Genomic DNA, 25,837 nt, shown 5'->3' with positions numbered 1-25,837 from the left:
ATTCCACAGACTTGTCCCTTTTTCATTCTTGTCTCAATTCTAACAATCTAAATTTAATATTCACTATCAGTGGCACAGGGAATCAAGTTTCCTTTTTGGATTTATTGCTCACAGGTGATTCTATCAATGGCAAAGTTCACACTACCATTTATAGAAAGGAAACTGCAGGTAATTCACTTTTACTTTCTTCTTCATGTCATCCCCAACATACCATCCAGTCCATCCCTTATGGGGAATTCAATAGGGCTAAACGTTTATGTTCAGACAATGCCTTGTTTTTACAAGAAAGTAAAGTCATAAAAAAACGTCTTTTTGATCGAGGTTACAATAATCAAATTGTCAGCAATGCATTCCACAAAGTGATGAACAAACCAAGATTTACCAGTATAAAGGAAAAATCCTCAGCTTGTGCTGATCATATGGTGACTTTTTCAACGCCATTCAGCCCCCAATTCAATCAAATTAAAGAAATTGTGAAAAAATATCTGCCCGTCACAAACCAAGACACTAAATTAAGACAAATCATACAATCTGGCTGCCGTTATGTTGCCCGAAGGGGAACCAGTTTGGCAAATTATCTTTCTCCCAGTCTTTTAAAATCACCAGAAAAAATTTGTACTTGGATTACTTCCTCTGGATTTTACAAATGTGCTGGTTCCAGGTGCAATGTCTGCACACATGCAATAGACAAATCTAAATTTATTTTTTCATACCAAGGTTTTTCTCAACAAATTACATCTTTTATCAATTGTGACAGTCAGTTTGTCGTTTATTGCATTTGTTGCACAGAGTGTAAGATTCAGTATATCGGCTGTACTATACGCAAACTAAAAAAAAGAATAGCTGAACATATCAGAAATATAGAACAAAGAAACGCTTCCTATTCAGGAGCGGTAAAACACTTCGTTCATGCTCATCATAGCAATATGGATTCATTTGCCTTCTATGGTCTAGAAAGGGTTAAAACTCCTGCACGAGGTGGTGATAGACACAAGCTATTAAATATACGTGAAGCTTTTTGGATATTAAAATTAGACACTAAATCTCCAAACGGTATGAATTTCAGGAACGATTTGTTCTATATTTATTAATGAAATTTATGTACTTATTAGTTTTTTCTGCCAAAAATAATTTTACAGTGATCAGTATTTAGTTTATTTTCCGTATTTTTTTTTTTTTTTTTTTTTTTTGTTATACTAGGAAAGCATAGAATTTATCTCATAGCACCTATTTTATTCATATGTTTATCAAGCATTCTGCAATAGTTCCACCATTGATTGCTATGTGTTTATAACTTATTTTTCATTTTTTATGTGCTAAAAATTCCATTTGTCACCAAGTTTATATATTGTTTGTAGGCACTCATTCACACATCTTGCATGGAACTTTTTATTCCTGCGTATCTATAACTCATTTTTCAAGTCCAAAAAAAACTTTTTTTTTTTTTCTGTTGACTAATTCTTTATATTGTTCGCAAGCACTCATTCATACTCTTTGCATGAAATATTTTATTACACGTGCAAAAAACTCCATTTGATTGTTATTAATTCCATATATTGTTTGTAGGTACCTATTCACACCTTTTGCATGGAACCACTCATTCCTGCGCATCTATAAATTATTTTTGAGGTGTAGGAAATTCCTTTTGATTCTGACTAACGCTATATATTGTCCGTGGGCACTCATTCACACCTTTCGCATGGAATCATTTATTTCTGCGCAGAAAATCCATTTTCCATTGGAAGATCATTTTGGAGTTATTTAATTACTTTTAGATATATCCATTTATATTATTGTACCTTTTTTTTTTTTTTTCCTTGGGAACTTCAATCCTGGAGTGATCTGTATCATTGCAAGGAACCGCTCACTTTTCCTTTCATGTGTTGCCACTTTTTGTAATTAATTGCAAGCTTTGTGATTGGTCTGTAACCTGTATATATTTTTCTATGCATATTGTTTTTATTTACCTATGACTAAGGGTGCCTTTGTGCACCGGAAACGCGTCAGGTGTTTTTTGCATTTTAATATGGCATATTAGCCTAATAAAGTTTTTTTCATTTATGCCGGTGTGCTGAACGAACTTTCTTCTTCTTGTATCACAAATAATATTTACATCCAGGTACCTTATAGATGACGTCATCTCTGGAGTCGTTCTCCTTTTCTTCTTCTTGTCCAGACCCCATGATGAGTTTTCTCATCCACAGCTGTCTCTGTAGACGTCCATCTTCTTCGGTCTTCTGCAGCAAATCTCCTCCCTCCTCATACTGTCTCCTCTAACATCCCACCTGTTCACCATACTATCTCCTCATATATTTACCCCCTCACTCTCTATACTGTCTGCTCACACATACCCCCTGACTCCCCATACTGTGTCTGCACATATCCCATCACCCTCACTCCCCATACTTGTTACGGGGCTTAGTTCAACTAAGGCTGAAATACCCGGGGCCCCTGTGGTGTCCCTTTACTAGGGGAAACCCTGTCTGACCCTCAACCCAGGGTTTTTGCTGAAGGTGCAAATGCCTGAGCCTCCGACCTTTCCTTATCTCCTGCTCAGCCCTGCACTTAACCCTCCACCCTCCACCCAGTGAGAAGTCACCACCAAAGCTCCCACACAAATAATGACAGACAGGGAGAACTTAAACTGCACTGCGCCGCACACACACAGGAATAAACAGTAATGTGAACAGGGCACAACTAAACACAAATATGGGAAGGAGAAAGGATAACGACGGATCATACGACACCAGATATGAATCTCTCTCTCTTGAACACCTCCACTCCAGACCGGAACCACTTGGTATGAAACACAAGCTATAATCGGCGACGCCCATAGGCCAGCATGACTATTTAAAGACCGTGGGCGTGACTAACCATCCAACCTGGTCTCCAGCAGGATTAACCCCCGAGAGCCTGAAGATCAGGCCGGCGCCACTGAGGCTATAGTGGCTGGAGGTGGAAATACCTCTGCCTGCCGGATGCTGTGGTGTGAACAGCGTCCGACATGACAGTACCCCGTCTTCTACGAGGGACCCCAGGGCCCTCAAGACTCATAGGACCCGGCTTGTCCGGATGACGACGGTGAAAAGAACTGACCAGCCGATCCGCATGTATGTCTGAGGCTGGAACCCAAGACCTCTCCTCTGGACCATACCCCCGCCAGTGCACCAAATACTGAAGAGTACGGCGTACTACTCGAGAGTCCACTACCTTGGCGACCTCGAACTCTAACTCGCCATCCACCATGACTGGAGGTGGCATCGGCGTTGTGTCCACAGAGCCTACCACCTTTTTCAATAAAGCCCTGTGAAACACGTTGTGTATCTTGTACACTGCGGGAAGTTCCAACCGATAAGCCACTGGGTTAATGATGGCAGAAATCCTAAAAGGCCCAATAAACCTTGGACCCAGTTTTAAAGAAGGGATTTTGAGTTTTATGTTCTTCGTAGCTAACCACACCCATTCACCCACACACAGGTCCGGACCTGGCACGCGTCTACTGTCAGCCACCCGTTTGTACCTGGCACTCATGCTCAACAAACGCTGTTTCACCCGCCTCCAGACTGATGACAATTGGGCTCCTAGCTGATCCTCCTCCGGGACACCCCCGGAGTCACCCTGACGTAAGGTACAAAACTGAGGATGTTGACCGTACACACAAAAGAATGGAGACTCTCCTGATGACTCTTGGCGGTGATTATTTAATGCGAATTCGGCCAGAGGAAGGAAAGTAGACCACCCCTCCTGGTTGTCGGACACAAAGCATCGTAAATACTGTTCTAGATTTTGGTTCATGCGCTCAGTTTGTCCATTAGACTGTGGATGAAACGCCGATGAATGTGACAACTTGATCCCCAACCTTGAGCAAAAAGCTTTCCAAAACCTCGCCACAAATTGCGTACCCCTATCAGATACTATGTCAGACGGTACTCCGTGGAGTCTGACCACCTCCTTCACAAATACCTGAGCCAACGTCTTAGCATTGGGCAAAGAGGACAACGCCACAAAATGCGCCATCTTTGAAAAACGGTCAACCACCACCAGGATGACCGTGTTCCCTGCCGAGGCTGGCAAGTCAGTGATAAAATCCATGGAGATTTCTGTCCATGGCCTATTGGGTACCCCCAGAGGCTGTAGCGTGCCAGCAGGACGGGTTCGGGGTGACTTAGCCCTAGCGCACGTGATGCAAGCTGCCACGTACGAGACCACGTCCTGCCGGATTTTGGGCCACCAGAAACGACGCGATACCAGCTCTAAGGTGCCCTTCACCCCTGGGTGACCAGCCAGTACCGAATCGTGGTGTTCCTTCAACACCTTAGGCCGAAGATGCAGGGGTACAAATGATTTGTTGGCGGGAAGTCCTGGTGGTACCTCCTCTTGGGCCTCGGCAATCTCCGCCTCTACCTCAGTCGTGAGAGCCGAGACCACTACCCCTTTCTGGAGGATGGGTACCGGCTCTTCCCGAGGTTCTCCCCCCGGAAAACACCTAGACAAAGCATCCGCCTTGGTGTTTTTAGCCCCGGGACGGTACGTCACAAGAAAATTGAAACGAGTAAAAAACAATGCCCAGCGAGCCTGCCTAGGAGACAGACGCTTGGCCGACTCCAGGTAGAGCAGATTCTTATGGTCGGTGATAACTGTGACCTGGTGAGCCGCCCCCTCCAAGAAGTGTCGCCATTCCTCAAAAGCCAGTTTGATGGCCAACAACTCCCTGTTGCCGATATCATAATTCCGTTCGGCCGGCGACAACTTCTTGGAGAAGTAGGCGCATGGATGCATCTCGCTCAAGGACGAGCCTTGAGACAGTACTGCCCCCACTCCCACCTCCGACGCATCAACCTCTACCACAAAAGGTTTAGACACGTCTGGTTGCACCAGAATGGGGGCTGAAGCAAAACTATTCTTCAGACGCTCAAATGCACGTATAGCCACCTCAGGCCAGTTCGCCAGATCGGCACCCTTTTTTGTCATGTCCGTGAGCGGTTTGGCGACAGTCGAAAAGTGTTTTATAAATTTCCTATAATAATTCGCAAACCCAAGGAACCGCTGGAGTGCTTTCAGACTCTCCGGCCTCTCCCATTGCAACACCGCTTGCACCTTAGCGGTGTCCATTTTAAAACCAGCTGCGGACACAATATATCCCAAAAAGGGCAACTCCTGGACAAAAAATAAACATTTTTCCAGCTTGGCATAGAGCTGGTTTTCCCGGAGCAACTGTAACACCTGCCTAACATGCTGCAAATGAGTGTCCCGATCGCTAGAATAAATGAGGATATCATCCAGGTATACAATCACAAATCTCCCCAGGACATGAGCAAAGACATCATTAATAAAATGTTGGAAAACGGCAGGCGCGGTGGTCAACCCAGACGGCATAACCAGACTCTCAAAATGACCCTCAGGAGTGTTAAACGCCGTCTTCCACTCATCCCCCTGACGGACCCTTATGAGGTTATACGCCCCCCTGAGGTCCAGCTTGGAAAACCATTTTGCCCCCGCTACCTGGTTGAACAAATCCGGGATCAACGGCATTGGGTAGGGATCACGGATAGTAATCTGGTTTAACTCTCGGAAATCCAGACTCGGGCGTAACCCCCCATCTTTCTTCTTAATGAAGAAAAACCCCGCGGCTACAGGCGAGGACGAAGGCCGGATGTGACCTTTGCTCAGACTCTCCGCGATGTAGTCTTTCAGAGCTTGTCTCTCAGGACCAGAAATATTAAACATCCTGGCCTTAGGTAATTTGGCCCCGGGTTTTAACCTAATAGCACAGTCATAGGCTCTATGTGGAGGCAGTTCTGAGCAACCCTTCTCAGAGAAAACATCCGCGAAATCCTGCAAAGCCTCCGGCAGGCTGGGCGTCACGGCGGACACACATGTGGCCAAGCAATTGTCTTGGCAGAAACCACTCCATTGTACTATGTCCTGAGTTTTCCAATCAATTACCGGGTTGTGCCTGGACAGCCATGGAAAACCCAGGACCATTTGAGCTGGGAGATTACGGAGGACCCTACATGTAACCGACTCAGAATGTAGGACCCCAATGTGGAGTTTCACCTCTGCCACAAACTCAGTAATCTCCCCTTGAGGGAGGGGAACAGCATTAATGGTCACCACCTGTATGGGGTGAGGAAGTTTTTCAATCTTAAACCCGGCGGTGTGTGCAAACTCCTCATCTATGAGATTGGTGGTGGAACCGCTATCCACAAACACTGATATAGGTAGCTCTCTGCCGGCGACAATAACCTTGGCAGGGAGCATACATTGAGATACCATCATGGAGGATATGCATACGCTCAGTTGGGTCTCCTCCATACCCTCTGAGCTTAACAGTTTTCCGCCGGTGTGACCCTCTTAGGTAGTACCGGGCAAACGTTAACATAATGACCACCTTTACCACAGTAGAAACATGCTCCGGACTTCCGGACTCCCGGAGCGCGAGGCTGAACCTGTGCCACGCCAGCAATCTGCATAGGTTCAGGGGACTCATCTACTTCAACCACACCTGCACCTCTGTTTTCCCCCAGAGGTAACGTCTCCTGTGCCCCCTGACGAAAACGGCGATCAATACGTATCACCAAACTCATGGCAGACTCCAATGATGCCGGAGTCTCATACATCAGGAGGGCTTGTTTCACCCTCCCTGATACCCCATGAATAAACTGGCTCCGCAGTGCTGGGTCATTCCACTGTGTGTCTACAGCCCAGCGGCGAAATTCCGAACAATAGTCTTCTGCCAAGCGCTCCCCCTGGCGGAGGGCGCGGATTTTAGATTCCGCTAGAGCCAGTCGGTCAGGGTCATCGTAAATGAGCCCGAGGGCAGAAAAAACATTATCGACCGAATGAAATGTAGCAGAGTCAGGTGGTAAGGAAAATGCCCATGCTTGGGGGTCACCACTCAGTAATGACAACACCAGCCCTACTCGCTGGGCCTCATTACCTGAGGATATTGGCCGCATGCGGAAGTATAATTTGCAGGCCTCCCGAAATACGACAAATTTGCTGCGATCGCCTGAAAATCGTTCTGGCAGCGGAAACTTCGGCTCTGCACCGATACCTGCAGATGCCGTTTGCACCTTTGCTACTACCAGGCCCTGCTGCTGAACTGCCCCATTCAACTCGGAGACCTGTATGGACAGCGCCGCCAACTGGCGGGTTATGGAATCTAATGGATCCACGGACTCCTGAAAAAATGTGGGCCGATTATAATGTCACGGGGCTTAGTTCAACTAAGGCTGAAATACCCGGGGCCCCTGTGGTGTCCCTTTACTAGGGGAAACCCTGTCTGACCCTCAACCCAGGGTTTTTGCTGAAGGTGCAAATGCCTGAGCCTCCGACCTTTCCTTATCTCCTGCTCAGCCCTGCACTTAACCCTCCACCCTCCACCCAGTGAGAAGTCACCACCAAAGCTCCCACACAAATAATGACAGACAGGGAGAACTTAAACTGCACTGCGCCGCACACACACAGGAATAAACAGTAATGTGAACAGGGCACAACTAAACACAAATATGGGAAGGAGAAAGGATAACGACGGATCATACGACACCAGATATGAATCTCTCTCTCTTGAACACCTCCACTCCAGACCGGAACCACTTGGTATGAAACACAAGCTATAATCGGCGACGCCCATAGGCCAGCATGACTATTTAAAGACCGTGGGCGTGACTAACCATCCAACCTGGTCTCCAGCAGGATTACCCCCGAGAGCCTGAAGATCAGGCCGGCGCCACTGAGGCTATAGTGGCTGGAGGTGGAACTACCTCTGCCTGCCGGATGCTGTGGTGTGAACAGCGTCCGACATGACAATACTGTGTCCACTTAGAGTGTGTGCACACTCCGTGGATTGTCCTGCGGATTTTTCCGCATAGATTTGTCAAAAACCGCAGGTAAATCCGCATGTCAAAAGACCTACGGTTTATCTGCAGTTTTTCTGCGGTTGAGCCTGCGGGTTCCCCTGCAGTTTGACACCTGCCATGGAGCAGGTGCCAAACCGCAGCGGAATCCACACAAAGAATTGACATGCTGCGGTTTTGAAAAAGCAGCAAATCCGCGCGGAAAATTCCGCACAGTATGCACTGCGGATTTGTATTTCCATAGGTTATAATGGTACTGTACACTGCAGCAGAAACTGCTGTGGATCCGCAGGACCAAAACCGCTGCGGATCCTCAGGAGAATCCACAGCATGTGCACACACCCTTACATTTTTCCCATTGCTACTCATACTGTGTCCACATACATTTAGCCGTTCGCACCCCTTACTGTCTGCACCCATCCCGCATACTGTTTCCTCATACATGCCCTCATACATACATACTTTTCATTTTGTGTCCTCAAATCTCCCCACACACATTAAATCCCATCCCCACTCAAAAGCCCCCCATCCCCAATCCCCCACACACATTAAGTTCCCCCCATCCCCACTCCAAATCCGCTCACACACATTAAATTCCCCATCCCCACTCCAAATCCCCACACACACATTAAATCCCCCATCCCCACTCCAAATCCCTCACACACATTAAATCCCCCATCCCCACTCCAAATCCCTCACACACATTAAATAACCCCCCATCCCCACTCCAAATCCCCCCACACATTAAGTATCCCCCATTCCCACTCAATAACCCCCTGTCCCTACTCCCAAATCCCCCACACATTATGTACCCCCACACATTAACCCCCATCCCCACTCATTAACCCCCATCCCCACTCATTAACCCCCCACACATTAACCCCCATCTCCACTCATTAACCCCCATCCCCACATTAACCCCCATCTCCACTCATTAACCCCCATCCCCACATTAACCCCCATCTCCACTCATTAACCCCCATCTCCACTCATTAACCCCCATCTCCACTCATTAACCCCCATCTCCACTCATTAACCCCCATCTCCACTCATTAACCCCCATCCCCACTCATTAACTCCCACCTCCACTCATTAACCCCCATCTCCACTGATTAACCCCCATCCCCACATTAACCCCCATCTCCACTCATGAACACCCTATCTCCCATCTTCGGTGGTTCTTCAGCTCCACAGAGGAGCACACTTACCACCAGCATTCGCTCTGGGCACCGGGGAGTGACGTCAGCAGCGTGATCACATGACTTGATCACACTGCTGACGTAGCTGAGCTGGCAGTCAGAGCTTCAATTTTACTGGCGTCTGTATAGACGCCAGTACAATTGCTGCCTGGGAGCCGACAGAGAGAACCGCCGACTCACAGGACTGGGAGCGGCAGAACGCACCCGCCAGGTGGAGACACTGCGGACCGCTGCATTAGGCGGCCCGACTGCGCCCCCCTGCTGGCTGCGCCTGGGGCAACTGCCCCGGCTGCCCCTGGACACGCCTCTGCCTCCGTGAGCAGTCAGCTTTCCTCCGGAAGGACCGCCATCTTGCACGCTGCTAGCAGGCTTCTCCTCCATGTTGGAAGCCTTACGGCTTCTCTGGGTCTCTGCAGGTCTGGGGGGAGTAGGAGCCACATTGCTGTGACTCCTGGTGGAGTGTCTCACCCCCGTGTCCTCTGATGTGCAGGCCGGTTGCTGGTTTCTTCTGCTCCCCGCCGGTCTGGTCCGGGAAACAGAAGCCTGGGACTTGGCTCCTACTCTCATCCCAGGAAACCCACTACTCCCTGGGTAGGAGAGAGAGCAGGTCCCTGGGTGGAGAGGTGTTGATTCTCTGGAGCTCAGGAACACACAGCAGGATTAGTGTTGACTGCACCCACAATCACCACAATGAGCAGCAGCTGAGCAGAGTTTCACTCACTATTCTGCTGGTGCAGTTACTGTGTACATACATTACATTACTGATCCTGAGTTACATCCTGTATTATACCCCAGAGCTGCTCTCACTATTCTGCTGGTGCAGTCACTGTGTACATACATTACATTACTGATCCTGAGTTACATCCTGTATTATATTCCAGAGCTGCACTCACTATTCTGCTGGTGCAGTCACTGTGTACATACATTACATTACTGATCCTGAGTTACATCCTGTATTATACTCCAGAGCTGCACTCACTATTCTGCTGGTGCAGTCACTGTGTACATACATTACATTACTGATCCTGAGTTGCATCCTGCAGATCTTTTATACATAACAATAATAATAACAGAAACATAACAAGAATATCAGACAGAACATAATCACTATAATGAACACTGGTCCATCTGCTCATTCTCTCCTCACACACATATTATATATACAGAATAATAACTCCTTACACCTTCTGGTCTGGTCACTAAACAAAATAATGACCACAAACAAAAACTATATACATAAACTTTATTATTATTATTTATACAAATATATACACACACACACATAAACAAAAACTATACAAATATATACAAGACTAAACTAAACACCCCACACTCAAGCCCACCATTCCCAACCCCTGCACTGACCTGAGAGCTGGTCCTTCGTCTCTTGCCTCAGTCCATGTCCAAAGTCCATAGGCCAGATCAGGCAGTGACACTTTTTCCCCAAACACCCCAGTGTCCCATAGTCCCACAAGATAAATCCACCTCCCCCCTTTTCCCACCATCCAACCTACCGTAACACCTAGACCCAAATCTACAGTGCTGTGCAAATTAATTGGGACAAAGCATTTTTTTAAGTAAAATCGTAAGTTGGTTAACAGTGAGTGATTCAAACCAGTTTAAATTGCTTTGAACAGGCACTCACACCTGTTCAAAGCAGTTAAAACTGGTTTGAATTACTGACTGGTAACCAACTTACGATTTTACTTAAAAAAATGTTTTGTCCCAATTAATTTGCACAGCACTGTATATTCTTATATACAATATATACAGAAACAAGCACTACAATAACCACAAAATCACAAAGCTCATGTTTGGCGCCTGCAGCCCTACATCACTGTATAATGATCAAAACAAAAATCTACAGTGTCAGAATCAGCTCACCACCAGGAAAGGAGATGACCAGACTAGGCACACTAAAAGATAAGCCCCTCCAGAGAAGAGCGGCCCTACGTGTGCCCAGTCTCTCATACTTCAGAGAGCGCACCTTCACCAGATCACCGAGTATGGTACTAAACACATTGTCCATTGGGAGTATTTTCCGTTGTGTCGATACTAAGCACCGTGCGTTCCACGTGTGATACCTAACCACTGCGCTAACTAGAAATAAGGTGCAGCGGTCCCAACCACCAAGGTCTAAGAATGGTAAGAATGCTCCATAGCCATTCCGCATAGGAGAGACCAGTCTGCCGGGACCAGCCAACGGAGACGCCCACCCTGTTGAACACCTCTGTGTTGAAGGGACAACGAAGTAGGAAGTGGTCCATGATTTCCAGTACGGTACAACACAATGCTCCCGAGGACAGTTCCTGTCCTCAGAGCTCCTACAGTTCAGATTGTCCCTCACACACAGTTTCCCATGGAAACAGCGCCAAGCCAAGTCCCAAAACTTCGAGGGGAACCTGATAGAATTCAAAAGATGCAAACCCACCCCAAGATCCTGACTTGGGAAATCCCTGAGCGCCAGAGGCCTCTGGAAATGGGTCAACAGAACCCTATTATCAAGGAGTTTCCTTGGCAAAGTCCTGATCTCCCACATTTCCAGACCCCACTGGCGAATTACCTTCAGAACCAAGGTAGCATAAGCGGGAAGATGTCCATGTTGTGTGCGAAGATCCTTCACTTGCCCTCCTGTCTCTTATTCCTGGAAGAAAGGCTGAAACCATCCCCTACACGAGCATACCCACGGAGGAGCCCTCTCTTTCCAGAGGTTTGCAATATTGATCTTAATGAAGGTATCCAAAAGGAATGCCACAGGGTTGACCATATCAACCCTCCTAGTCTCCTCGTACGGTAAGTAACCTCCCTCTTGACCAGGTTCAGTCTATTCCCCCATAACAGTTGGAAGAACAAACTGTAGACCCAAGTCTAGAGAGTCTCCGGCAAGATGCACACACTGCCCAGAAAAATCAGTAAAGGGAGCAGGGTTTACCCTTTCCTTTAAGGTCAAAGACCAACCCTTCCATTGGTTCACCTTCTGACTGGTGATCTCTAGCCTGCTGTCCCAATTTTGTTTGGGGTAATTCCCCTGGCTAAATTCGATGCCACAGATTTTTGCAGAGACTTTGGAAGGGTGTCCGGGAGATCAAAACCAGGATCTCCTCCCAGTCAGAGACTCACACTAATCCTGATTGGTCTTGGACCCGCATGCTTCCGAGTAGCGATCTACTTCTGACATCAGCCACTCTGCCTCCTCATGAGAGGAAACAAAAACAGTGACATCATCGGCATACACCACCACCCTCAGAATGGATTCCGGTGCTGCCTGGTCCATCCCGATCCCGGACACTTGTCCACGCTCCACCCTCCAAAGAAATGAGTCAATCGCAAACATATACAGCAGCGGGCTCAAGGGACAACGCTGGCAAATACAGCTCCAACCTCAAAAGAGCTGCCAATCCAACCGTTCACAAGCGGGAAACTCTCTGCCTCACTGTACAAGGTCTTAAGCCAATCAACAACCCTCCCCCCCAGCAGGCCAAATTTCAGAAGGACAAACCAGATGTACTTATGATTAACCCAATCAGACACTTTTGCCTGGTACAGTGACAGCATGTACCCCTTTCAGTGACCAGCCCTACCCTGCTCCACTGCCTCCACTGCCTCTCGGACACAGAGCAAGGCACTAAATGTGCTGCAGCCTGGAAAAGAGCAATGCTGATCCCCTGAAAGGAGTTGGGGTGCAAATTTCACCAGTCGATTAAACAGTACCTTTGCCAGAACCTTCCAGTCTGCATTGAGACGCGCTATGGGATGTCAATTCTCAACGCAGGATGGGTCCTTACCCTTTGACAAGATAATGAGGGCAGACCTTCTCATTGACTTTGGCAGAGTGCCTGAGGAAAGAAACTCATTGAATACCTCAGTCTTGAGGGGAACCAAAGCGTCCTTAAAGGTTTTATAGAACTCCGATGTTAAGCCATATGGACTGGGGGATTTTTGGGGGGCAAGCCCTTCAATCACCAGCTTAACTTCCTCTTCCCTGATCATCTCTGTCAAAACATCAAGAGAGGGGTCTACCCCTGGTTCGGGGCGGTTTCAGCCAGGAAACCTAACATCTCATCCCAATCAAGATCCCTCTTCCCCAGGAGGTGCGAGAAGGATCTGACAACCTCCAGGATCCCTGACCTGGATCGCCTCAGGGACCCCGCAGTGTTGACCAGTCCTGTAACCACTTTACTACTTTACTATTCACTGACATCTTGCAGTTTCTGTAATGGTCGGGCGAGCGGTATGTCCCGTAATCCCTCTCAATAATAAAAAATGCGTGTCTATAATACTGACATGTCATAAGCAAAAAATTTCACTCCTCGCGGCTACCTCCAGTTGAGACAAGATGCTCGAGTTCCTCCTCAGACCCTGATACAGGTGGTACCTGCACAGACTCCTGAGGCTCGAGAGCTGGCGGAAGCGTGCCGAAGACATCCACCAGGCAAGCCTCACTAGCTATACTATTGAGGGCGACACTATCATAAGTCAGCTTGTCTTTGGAATCTCCTATCTTGTGGCCTCATGACAATATTGAAGTCCCCTCCAAAGACAACCGGACGACTTGTAAAAAGGTAGGGCTTGATCGTAATAAAGAGACACTTATAGATGTTAATGAGTCGGAACTCTTGTCCTTTCATGAGGACATCTAAGATCGGGCACCTCCCCATTTCTAACTCAATAACTCGTCAGGATTCTACTGGTGCGATAAAAAGGACCGCCACTCCGCTATACGGCTCGGCCGCAAGAGACCAATGGGAGGGCCCCAGTCTCAATTCCCTCTTAGCTTTAAACACGTCTGCCATGTTTGGCAGCCTGGTCTCTTGGAAAAAGAAAATGTCAGCTTCAACATGGCTGAAAAAATCAAAAGCCGCAAATCTAGCTGTATCTGACTTTATGCTGGTGACATTAATTGACGCCAACGTCAACGGAGTGGGTACCGCCATCATTGGCAATTGAGTTAAATGGCTTTCTTCTTCCCACTCCCCTTATCCTCTGCCTCAGAGGAGGAATCCTTCCCCCTTTTTAATGACAAAGAGGTGTTCATTCCCACAAGCCTTTTCTTTTTATTGTCCTAGTCTCCGGACTCTGGGCCAGTCCCTTCCTCCAAGGACCTTACATTCCCAGAAGAGGAAGACTCAGCACCCCTGTAAGCCCCACCGAAGCCAGAACCTCACCCTCAGCATCCTCTTCAGAGGAAGAGATGTTCTCATGGGCTTGGAAGCGGTTAAAAAGACCAACCAGAGGGGAGTCAGTTTTTCCTTCCTTAGGTACCTTGATCAGAGCGGGAGAAGATGTTTTATCTCCCTTCTTTCTCTTCTTTTTTTGTGCCAAGCTTACACTTGTCCTCTAGCCACTGCCTATTATCCTCATCCAAACTTTCAAAATGGGATGATTCGGAGGCAGTAGCACTTTCCTCCCTGTTGATCCTCCTGACCTCCTCATCCAACTCATCATCCCTCGGGGCCTCAGCAGCAAGACTGGCATCCAACGACAGGGGCCACCTCAGTAGCCCGGGGCTTGCCCAGATCCCTCTCCTGTTTGCACTTGTCTAGACGCCTCAGCAGGGCAGGCATCTATTTATTGCTTTTCCTCCTTGGCCCCTCAGCTCCCTCACCCCTGCTAGGCCCTTCCCCAGCAGAATCAGCCTCATGGCTGTCTCCCACCGGGGTTATTACTGCATTAGTGAAGGAGCGAGGACAACGGCTGAATGGGTGACAGGTGGCACTTAATCTCCACACAAGATGCAGCAAGATGGCCGACATCCCCACACAATGCACATTTTTGCACAGTGCAGTTTGCACTGAAGTGTATGGGGTTACTGCACCTGTGACAGAGCTTTGGTTGCCCCTGGTAGAAGACCTGGATACGATCCCTACCCAGGATGGCAGATGGTGGAATGTGGGCAGCCGTACCACCTGAACGCTTAATTTTTACCATAAATGTCCAGGCCCCTGACCAGATACGAAACTCCTCACAGTTCTTCGGCATCTCCACCATCTCTCCATATCGGCCAAGCCACATCATGATGTCATAACAAGTCATCACGGTCACTTTCTTGACTTGGTTTTTGCAAGACACCGCCTGAACGGCAAAGTCTCGCCAGCCGGGCTCATTTTTTGCCTACTCATAATTCGACCAGAAGAGCTCAAGTCCCTCTGGCCGTACAAAGGTGACATCAAACTCCTTGAAGCCCATCCTTAGGAGGAGCTCCACAACCCTAAACCTTGGAGGACACATGTAAGGGGGTGGCGTTTCTATGGACAGTAGAGACAAACTGCCACTTTAAGAGAAAGCACCGCCTTGGCTAGAGCAATGGGACATTTGGCTCTCCCTTGCAATAAGACTGTCTTGGTTTGTTCTGCCAGCAATGGAGAGGGGAGGGGCTGTCTTCCTGCTTGTTTTCTGAGCTGGGAGTCGGCAGGAAGCTGGTGTGCTGTGAGGAGAAAATGTGCAGCTTGAAATTGACTGAACTTGTGAGATTGTGTAGACCCTTCTGGGGATAACAAAGGTGGCTTTCCTGTGTTGCTGTGAGGAGCCACGAAGAAATACAAGGAAGGAATCTAGAGGAGGGAATCCACCATTTCTAGGAGCAGGTTCGGGATCTTCACACAAGGACAAGACCACATTGCACAGAGCTTCCAGGAAGACATCGCATCATCTTGCAGAGGACTGCAGGGGGCCCTCGGGAAGGAACTGAGACACCGTTACTGTGAGTATTAACCCCGTGTGCGCACATGTTAGGGAATAGGATAGGCTGCAATAGATAGAGCATGGTAGCCGTGTGGCAGGTGTAGCAGAGGCCAGACAGGCTACAGTTAGAGTAGCAGCATACTGTACTTTATTGTGTTGTTTTTGCCTTTTGGAGAAAATACACTGATCTGTAATAGTTGGTGCACCGTGCTATTTGATGGCCCAGCTAGAGAATATCACTTTTGTAAATTGTTTTATGTCATTGTATAACCGTTTACACCTTCCTAACACTGCATTCCTTGCCTGTAAATAAATTAACCCTTTGTTTGCACCTCATCTTGCGTACTGTAGTTTCCCTGCACTGTGGTGGTCTCTCGGCCATCTCTTCAAGAGGCGGTGTGAGCAGGGTGACTGTCACCATGATGCAGGCAGCAGGCAGCAACCGCAGGAATGCTAGTGTTAGTGGGGATACTGTAGGCATTGGTGGAATCCCTGCAAGGACACTCCCTATGGGTACCATATTTAGTGTGCTTCTAAAGATTGATAGCAATAATATGCCCCTTTCTGTCCCAGCTGCAAAGCACCCTGAAGATTTATAACGTCAGCACAGACCTTGAAGTGGCATTGCTTTGTCTACCTTGGAGGGAGAGGCCTGAAAAAGCATCTGTCTACAGCAGGAACTCACTCATAGTACACTGAAGGAGCTAGTCAAATTCCTGGAAGAGATCTACGGCGAGACTGTTAGCGCGGGAGACCTCCGCGCCCAATTTTTTTTAGACTGCAGCAGGAAGAAGAAGGGCTCTCTCAGTATGCGACAGCACTGCAAGAAGTGTTGACAGAAGTGCAGAGGAAAGAGACGGATGGGCTCTGTGGCATGGGCTCCACAGACCAGATACTCAGGGAACAATTCATTCTGGGACTGCATAGCATATCCTTGAGGACAGCGCTGTCAGATCGGGTCCGTGTAGATCCGACTCTTTCATTCCATCAAATCCTGGCAGAAGCAGTGGCCCGAAGGAAGGAAGACAGTTACGCGTCTGGTGTGATGCATGTCCAGGGTGCCAATACCAGAGGAGACCAAAATCATCAGGAGGCGCTGGTCCAGGTAGTGCACGACTTGCAGCAATCTCTTGTCAGTATGCAAGACAAATTAACCCGGATGGAGCAAAGAATGGGAGAACAACAGTCTGACTCAACACACTCATATAACCATCCTTCGGCCTGACCTTTAAGGGGTCAGGGGGTGCAAGCTCCCCCCTGCCAGGCATCAGAGGCCCGAAGACAGACTCGGGGTGCCCCTCGGTGAAGAGGAGGCATCCAATGCGGGGAATGTGGAGGACAAGGGCACCTTGCCAAGGACTGCCGGAATTATGCTCAAAGCCAGCAACAGCCACCGTTAAACTACTAACCCCCGCAGTAACGCTGCAATCTGCGGGGGAAGCAAGAAGAGAAGGCCACTCCTTATCATAATGAACACTTGATTGCTGGGAGTCCCATCCTGCGTGCTGAATTTGAGGGTGTTCCAGTGGATTGCTTGATACAGTTGTGGCCAAAAGTATTGACACACCTGCAATTCTGTCAGATAATACTCAGTTTCTTCCTGAAAATGATTGCAAACACAAATTCTTTGGTATTATTATCTTCATTTAATTTGTCTTAAATGAAAAAACACAAAAGAGAATGAAGCAAAAAGAAAAACATTGATCATTTCACACAAAACTCCAAAAATGGGCCAGACAAAAGTATTGGCACCCTCAGCCTAATACTTGGTTGCACAACCTTTAGCCAAAATAACTGCGACCAACCGCTTCTGGTAACCATCAATGAGTTTCTTACAATGCTCTGCTGGAATTTTAGACCATTCTTCTTTGGCAAACTGCTCCAGGTCCCTGATATTTGAAGGGTGCCTTCTCCAAACTGCCAATTTTAGATCTCTCCACAGGTGTTCTATGGGATTCAGGTCTGGACTCATTGCTGGCCACCTTAGAAGTCTCCAGTGCTTTCTCTCAAACCATTTTCTAGTGCTTTTTGAAGTGTGTTTTGGGTCATTGTCCTGCTGGAAGACCCATGACCTCTAAGGAAGACCCAGCTTTCTCACACTGGGCCCTACATTATGCTGCAAAATTTGTTGGTGTCATGCTTACCGCTCCCGCTCCCGCTGGTCCCACGCTCGCCGCCTCCACTGCGCGCTCAGCTCCTGCCGCATCCTCCTCTGGCTCCACGCTGCCCATGGCCTCCGGGCGCGCCCGCCGTTCCAGCGCGCCCCTGCAGCGGGCGCGCGCCCGCCGGCACGCCAGCCTCTTGCCCCGCAGTCAGCCTGACTGCTCTGCCCGGGGCGCACGCGCAGCTCACACCCCGGGTCTCAGCACTGGCTAGCCGGTCCTCTCTCCACCCCCATGACCCTGCTGGTCCGACCTGGAACTCATGTCCCTATAAAAGGCAGCCTCTCCTCTGGATCGCTGCCTGATCGTCTATGGTATTCCATGACTGACTCTTGGGTCCACCTAAATCCTGCCCAGCACCCAGCCTTGCCTTAGCATACCGCCTTTCTTCACTAGCTGAACTCTCACCGCCTTTGCATTTTCTTCCAGAGTCCGCCGGTCCAGTCCGTTCCTGCCTCCTCCCATGTGTGCCCCTCCTGCCTGTCCCTGCCTGTTCCTGTGTCCCGGTCTTCCTCTCCATTTAGTCCTGCAGCTGTTCTTCCTGTGCCCTTCAGACGGTCCTGTCTGCATTCCACCCCGGTGACTGACGGTCTACTCCAGTTGTCCCCAAGGTATCAGCTTCCGCGGCGATAGTCTCCTCCGGGCCTGCCCCAAACGCTCCCTGTATAGGGGGTGGTACACCTGGCCCGCTCGCCCGGGGGTAGGTTCGTCGTCGCGGTCCTGTGGGTTCACCCTTGGAGTCCTTCCAGCCTTACAGAATGATCAGGCCATGGACCCCGCTGGTACCCCCAACCCCGACCCAGAAGGAACTTTTGTTCCTACGGGAAAATCAGACGAGGATCATGTCTTTCCTCAAGACCATGGAGTCCCGCCTCTCGTCGTTGCAGGCCTCGGATCCAGGGAGTGCCAGCCAGATCGCCGGTCTCCAACAGGAGCTTGCCCAGCAGCGCGACACTCAGGCTCACATCCTGAATTACATGGCCTCGGTGGATAACCGCCTGCTTGCCCTCCAGACCGCGGCCGCAGCCCCGGCACAGCCTGCGGTTCCGCTCCCATCTCCTCGTTTGGCTAAACCCCCGCGATACAGTGGCGACGCCAAAATGTGTAGAGGGTTTTTAAATCAGTGCCAGCTACACTTTGAATTGCTGCCACACCAGTATCCCACCGATTGAGCCAAGGTGGCGTTTATTGTGTCCCATTTAGAAGGAGAGGCCCTAGCTTGGGTTAACCCCCTCTGGGAACGAGATGACCCATTAGTTGCTCAACTCTCCTCTTTCCTGGACACCTTTCGTAAGGTGTTTGATGAGCCAGGCCGCCTGGCCTCTTCCACAGAATCTCTGTTCAATCTGCACCAGGGCGCGCTCTCGGTAGGTCAGTACGCCATTCGGTTTCGCACCCTGTCCTCAGAGTTGGGCTGGAACAATGAGGCCTTGGTGGGAGCCTTTTGGTGGGGCCTCTCAGGTCGAATCAAGGATAAGTTGGCGGGTCGTGATACTCCCACCTCTCTGGAGGACCTGATCTCTTTGGCCACCCGCATCGACCTACGCTTTCAAGAACGATCTCGAGAGCTCGCCAGAGAGAGAAGGCCTTCTCGCGCTCCACCGGCTGCCCGTAGTCCACCCCGTTCCCGCCCAATGTCTGCTTCCTCGGTCCCGGTACCGGAACCCATGCAAGTGGATCGCCTCAAACCGGTAGAGGAGCGTCGGAGAGAGAGGGTCGAACAGAGGCTCTGTTTCTATTGTGGGAGTGCGTCTCACTTTCTTCGTTCTTGCCCCATTCGTCCGGGAAACGCCTCCGCCTAGGACAGGTAAGAGAGGCCTCCCTAGGTAATTGTGACTCCTCTCTACCCTTGACTCTTTCTGTCCTTTTGCATCTAGGTACTAGGCGTTTTTCTGAATGGGCCTATATTGATTCTGGGGCAGCCGGTAACTTCATCCAACTTGAGGCGGTTAGGAGACTTCGGATTCCTGTCAGATCCCTGGAGACCCCTTGGCAGATTGCGTCGGTCGACGGCCAACCCCTCCGGGAGTCCGTTACTCAGGTCACTGAAGAAGTGGAACTTCAGGTCGGAGCCTTGCACCGGGAGAAGATAGTATTTTACGTGCTGCCTTCCTTATCCCATACCATTCTTTAGGGCCTTCCCTGGCTAAGAACACACGAACCTGTCCTGGACTGGCGTTCTGGAGACATCCTGCGGTGGGGCCAACCTTGCCAAAATAAGTGTCTGCTCACCGTACAGCCGCAAGATTCCTTACGTTCTAGGTTGACGTCTACCGAGCTACCTTCCGCCTATCGGGCCTTTTTGGACGTCTGTGACAAGAAGGAAGCAGAGACTCTGCCTCCACATCGTCCATATGACTGCCCCATCGACCTTGTCTCCGGTTCCACGCCGCCTCGTGGTCGTATCTTCCCGCTGTCCCCTTCCGAGACTCAGGCTATGTCTGAATACGTCCAGGAAAATCTGGCCAAAGGCTTTATTCGCAAGTCGTCCTCACCCATGGGAGCCGGATTCTTTTTTGTCAAGAAGAAGGATGGGTCCCTTCGTCCCTGTATAGACTATAGAGGTCTCAATGATATCACCATTAAGAACAAATACCCCCTTCCTCTTATTCCAGAGCTATTTGACCATCTATGGGGTGCAAGGATCTTCACGAAATTAGATCTCCGGGGGGCCTACAATCTGGTCCGGATCCGCTCTGGCGATGAATGGAAGACCGCCTTCAACACCCGAGACGGCCACTATGAGTACCTGGTTATGCCCTTCGGCTTGTGCAATGCTCCCACGGTGTTCCAAGAATTTAATGACATATTCCGAGACCTTCTCTACGTCTGCGTGGTGGTTTACTTGGACGACATCCTGGTGTTTTCCCCGGATCTGTCTACGCACAGAAAAGATGTACGCCAAGTCCTACTTCGTCTGAGAAAACATCGTCTCTATGCCAAGCTTGAAAAATGCGCCTTCGAACAGTCGTCACTGCCATTCTTGGGTTACATCATTTCCGACTCTGGCTTGTGCATGGACCCTGGAAAAGTGACCGCCGTACTCAATTGGCCGCGTCCCCACGGAATAAAGGCAATCCAGCGGTTCCTGGGATTTGCCAACTATTACCGGCAGATAAATCCACACTTTTCCGCTCTGACCGCTCCAATCTCCGCTTTGATCCGTAAGGGAGCCGATCCTCACCACTGGTCTACCGAAGCCGAGAACGCCTTCCGAACCTTGAGGCAAGCCTTTGCCACAGCTCCCGTGCTACACTGTCCAGAGGCTAACAAGCCATTCACACTCGAGGTGGATGCCTCTGCCACCGGAGCCGGTGCGGTTCTCTCTCAGAGATCTCCTTCCGGACGGTTGGTCACCTGCGGCTTTTTCTCCAAGACGTTCTCCACTTCAGAGAGAAACTATACCATCGGAGACAGAGAACTGCTCGCCACTAAGCCTTGGAGGAGTGGCGATATCTTCTGGAAGGAGCCGTACACCCACTCCAGATCTTCACTGACCACAAGAATCTAGCATATATTCAGTCTGCACAAAGGCTTAACCCTCGGCAGGCCAGATGGGCGCTATTCTTTACCCGGTTCGATTTTGAGCTTCATTTTCGTCCTGGTGATAAGAACCTCAAAGCGGATGCCTTATCCCGATCCTTTCTGGTCTCTGATAAAGAGGAGGAGCCTTCACACATAGTGGAGCCTAGCAAGCTTATCGTAGTCGCTCCTGTTAACCTGACTTCCTTACCTCCCGGCAAAACTTTTGTCCAAGACAACGACAGGAGGCGAGTTCTACATTGGGGTCATGCCACCAAGTTAGCCGGCCACATCAGTCTCAAGAAAACGCTCTCCCTCGTCTCTCGCTTTTATTGGTGGCCCTTCCTGCCTCAAGATGTCCGAAGTTTCATCGCCTCTTGCCCATCTTGTGCCAAGAACAAGGTTCCCCGGCAGCGACCCTCTGGTCTCTTGCACCCACTTCTGGTTCCCTCGGCCCCGTGGCAAAACATTGAGATGGATTTTATTACGGATCTGTCTGCCTCAGTCCTCGGGCCACACCGTCATTTTTGTGGTCGTGGACCGCTTCTCCAAGATGGCCCACTTCACCCCTCTACCAGGATTACCTTCCGCTCTCGAACTGGCGAGAATTTTCATATCTCATATCTTCCGGATCCATGGCTTCCCCAAGCACATTGTCTCGGACAGAGGGGTTCAGTTTACCTCGCGATTCTGGAGGGCCCTATGCAAGATGATGGAAGTAACGCTGGACTTTTCCTCCGCTTACCATCCTCAATCTAATGGCCAAACGGAGCATACGAACCAAACTCTCGTGACGTATCTCCGACATTTTTCCAACGCCCACCAGAACGATTGGTCCAGCTTGCTCCCTTGGGCTGAGTTCGCTTACAACAACCATCTCAGCGAATCCTCCACCAAATCACCCTTCTTTATTGTCTACGGGCAACATCCTGGTGTACCTCTGCCGGTACTACCGGCCTCGGGTGTGCCGGCGGCCGATCTTCTGACCGAGGAGTTCTCCAGGGTCTAGCAGGAGACCAAAACCGCACTTGAACGAGCACGTGACAGATTCAAGAGACATGCCGACAAAAGACGCCTAGATTCTCCGTTGTACCATCCTGGGGACAAAGTTTGGCTATCCTCAAAATTTGTCCATCTCAAAATTCCCTCTTATAAACTGGGCCCCCGGTACATCGGTCCTTTTGAGATTTTAGCCCGTATCAATGATGTTGCCTACAAGTTAAGACTCCCCGCTTCGCTACGGATTCCTAACTCGTTCCATGTGTCCCTCTTGAAACCGGTCGTACTCAATCAGTTCCACGCTTCTGCAGGCCGCGCCCCCGCGCCCGTTTACGCACAGGATATTTTTGAGGTTAAGGAAATTCTTGCTATGAAAAGGTCCAGAGGTAAAACCCTTTTCTTAATTGACTGGAAGGGTTTTGGTCCAGAGGAGAGATCTTGGGAGCCCCGGGAGAACATTCAAGCCCCTCAAATTTTAGCTAAGTTCCTTTCCGACCTTAAGAGGAGGGGGCGTGAGAGGGGGGGGTACTGTCGCTTACCGCTCCCACTCCTGCTGGTCCCACGCTCGCCGCCTCCACCGCGCGCTCGTCTCCTGCCGCGTCCTCCTCTGGCTCCACGGTGCCCATGGCCTCCGGGCGCGCCCGCGTTCCAGCGCGCCCCTGCAGCGGGCGTGCGCCCGCCGGCACTCCAGCCTCTTGCCCCGCAGTCAGCCTGACTGCTCTGCCCGGGGCGCACGCACAGCTCACACCCCGGGTCTCAGCACTGGCTAGCCGGTCCTCTCTCCGCCCCCATGACCCTGCTGGTCCGACCCGGAACTCATGTCCCTATAAAAGGCAGCCTCTCCTCTGGATCGCTGCCTGATCGTCTATGGTATTCCATGACTGACTCTCGGGTCCACCTAAATCCTGCCCAGCACCCAGCCTTGCCTTAGCATACCGCCTTTCTTCACTAGCTGAACTCTCACCGCCTTTGCATTTTCTTCCAGAGTCCGCCGGTCCAGTCCGTTCCTGCCTCCTCCCATGTGTGCCCCTCCTGCCTGTCCCTGCCTGCTCCTGTGTCCCGGTCTTCCTCTCCATTTAGTCCTGCAGCTGTTCTTCCTGTGTCCTTCGGACGGTCCTGTCTGTATTCCACCCCGGTGACTGACGGTCTACTCCGGTTGTCCCCAAGGTATCAGCTTCCGCGGCGATAGTCTCCTCCGGGCCTGCCCCAAACGCTCCCTGTATAGGGGGTGGTACACCTGGCCCGCTCGCCCGGGGGTAGGTTCGTCGTCGCGGTCCTGTGGGTTCACACTTGGAGTCCTTCCAGCCTAACAGTTGGTAGTCTTCAGACTTCATAATGCCATGCACACGGTCAAGCAGTCCAGTGCCAGAGGCAGCAAAGCAACCCCAAAACATCAGGGAACCTCCGCCATGTTTGACTGTAGGGACCGTGTTTTTTTCTTTGAATGCCTCTTTTTTTCTCCTGTAAACTCTATGTTGATGCCTTTGCCCAAAAAGCTCTACTTTTGTCTCATCTGACCAGAGAACATTCTTCCAAAACGTTTTAGGCTTTTTCAGGTAAGTTTTGGCAAACTCCAGCCTGGCTTTTTTATGTCTCGGGGTAAGAAGTGGGGTCTTCCTGGGTCTCCTACCATACAGTCCCTTTTCATTCAGATGCCGACGGATAGTACGGGTTGACACTGTTGTACCCTTGGACTGCAGGGCAGCTTGAACTTGTTTGGATGTTAGTCAAGGGTCTTTATCCAACATCCGCACAATCTTGCGTTGAAATCTCTTGTCAATTTTTCTTTTCCGTCCACATCTAGGGAGGTTAGCCACAGTGCCATGGGCTTTAAACTTCTTGATGACACTGCGCACGGTAGACACAGGAACATTCTGGTCTTTGGAGATGGACTTGTAGCCTTGAGATTGCTCATGCTTCCTCACAATTTGGTTTCTCAAGTCCTCAGACAGTTCTTTGGTCTTCTATCTTTTCTCCATGCTCAATGTGGCACACACAAGGACACAGGACAGAGGTTGCGTCAACTTTAATCCATGTCAACTGGCTGCAAGTGTGATTTAGTTATTGCCAGCACCTGTTAGGTGCCACAGGTAAGTTACAGGTGCTGTTAATTACACAAATTAGAGAAGCATCACATGATTTTTCGAACAGTGCCAATACTTTTGTCCACCCTCTTTTTTATGTTTGGTGTGGAATTATATCCAATTTGGCTTGAGGACAATTCTTTTTGTGTTTTTTCATTTAAGACAAATTAAATGAAGATAATAATACCAAAGAATTTGTGTTTGCAATCATTTTCAGGAAGAAACTGAGTATTATCTGATAGAATTGCAGGGGTGTCAATACTTTTGGCCACAACTGTAGATACCAGGTCACAAGTGACAACGATGCCAGAATCATATTTCAAACAGCATTTTCAGGCCCTGGCTAAGCCAGAGAGGGAGACATTGATCCAGTTGTTTGCTGCCAATCAACAGCCGATCCCGGTCGCAGGGGTCATGTGGATGAATATTCAAATCTGTGGGCAAGAAGTAGGAAAAAAAGGGATCCTGATAGTCCCTGAACCCATCAAAGAAGATGTGCCTGTAGTACTGGGAATGAATATCCTACGAGAAGTCGATAAGATAATGTTCACCAAACGGGGACCCAGTTATTGGAAGAAGGCTACCACACACAAGCCTACTCAAGAAGCCCTTCAGCTATTGATCCGCGTCTGTGGGACACAGAAGAGTGTGCCGTCTTATCAGGTGGTAGGGGTCATCAGGGCTACTGGGAAGGAGTCTGTAATCCTGCCTCCCGAGCGAGAAAGTATATTACACCTTCGAGAGGGGACTCATCGCAACCTTGACGGGCTGGAGGTGATAGTTCAGCCTGTGGTAGGCGGGGAAGTGGACCAAGAAGTCATGATAGCTCGTACGATAGCTGTGGTCCAGCAAGGACACTTCCCCATAAGAGCTTTGAATGTGGGCCCGGGGAGGTCACCTTGCACGGGGGACAGATCTGACCCGGGAGTGCCTACACAAGGGCGAAGTGGTGAGTCAGAAGGAGATGTCTTTATTGCCAATCGAAGGTGTGGGGTGGACCCTGGCAGTCGCTGCGGGGCCTGAAGAGAAGCCATCCCCGGAGTGGAATGGGTAGGTCATCCTTGATCAAATGGAAGTGGATGTGACGGCTCTTGGCCCTGAGCGTGTGCGAGCGATAGAAGCTATGCTGTGGGAAAATCAGGCCGAATTCGCCCGTCACGCCGAAGATTTTGGCTGTACCGAAGCGATCACACACAAGATCGAGGAATCCTTGACAGCGTTGGGGAAAGCTAAGTACTTCTCCATCTTGGACCTAGCAAGCAGATACTGGCAAGTGGCCGTGGCAGAGAAAGACAAGGAAAAAACTGCCTTCATCCTCCCTATGGGATTGT

The 25,837-nt window shown here is 49.8% G+C and overlaps 1 protein-coding gene across 2 annotated transcripts in view; it reads right to left on the bottom strand.

Moving 5' to 3' along the window:
- PTGER2 (prostaglandin E receptor 2) overlaps positions 1–25,837 on the bottom strand; it is a 102,878-nt gene that overhangs the window by 24,781 nt on the left and 52,260 nt on the right. Inside the window, exon 1 of one of the 2 annotated variants that reach the window (XR_012232674.1) lies at positions 2,124–3,289. The exons of the other annotated variant lie outside the window; for it this stretch is intronic. The gene's annotated coding sequence lies outside the window, so the exon portion shown is untranslated. Of the gene's footprint in view, positions 1–2,123; positions 3,290–25,837 lie in introns of those variants that run through there. 2 annotated transcript variants of the gene reach the window in all.

Source organism: Dendrobates tinctorius, unplaced genomic scaffold, assembly GCF_039654945.1.
Source record: "Dendrobates tinctorius isolate UK_male_01 unplaced genomic scaffold, ASM3965494v1 ptg000058l, whole genome shotgun sequence".
NCBI lineage: Eukaryota > Metazoa > Chordata > Amphibia > Anura > Dendrobatidae > Dendrobates > Dendrobates tinctorius.
The sequence above is the reverse complement of the archived record's forward strand: the minus strand, read 5'-3'. Positions and strand labels throughout refer to the sequence as shown.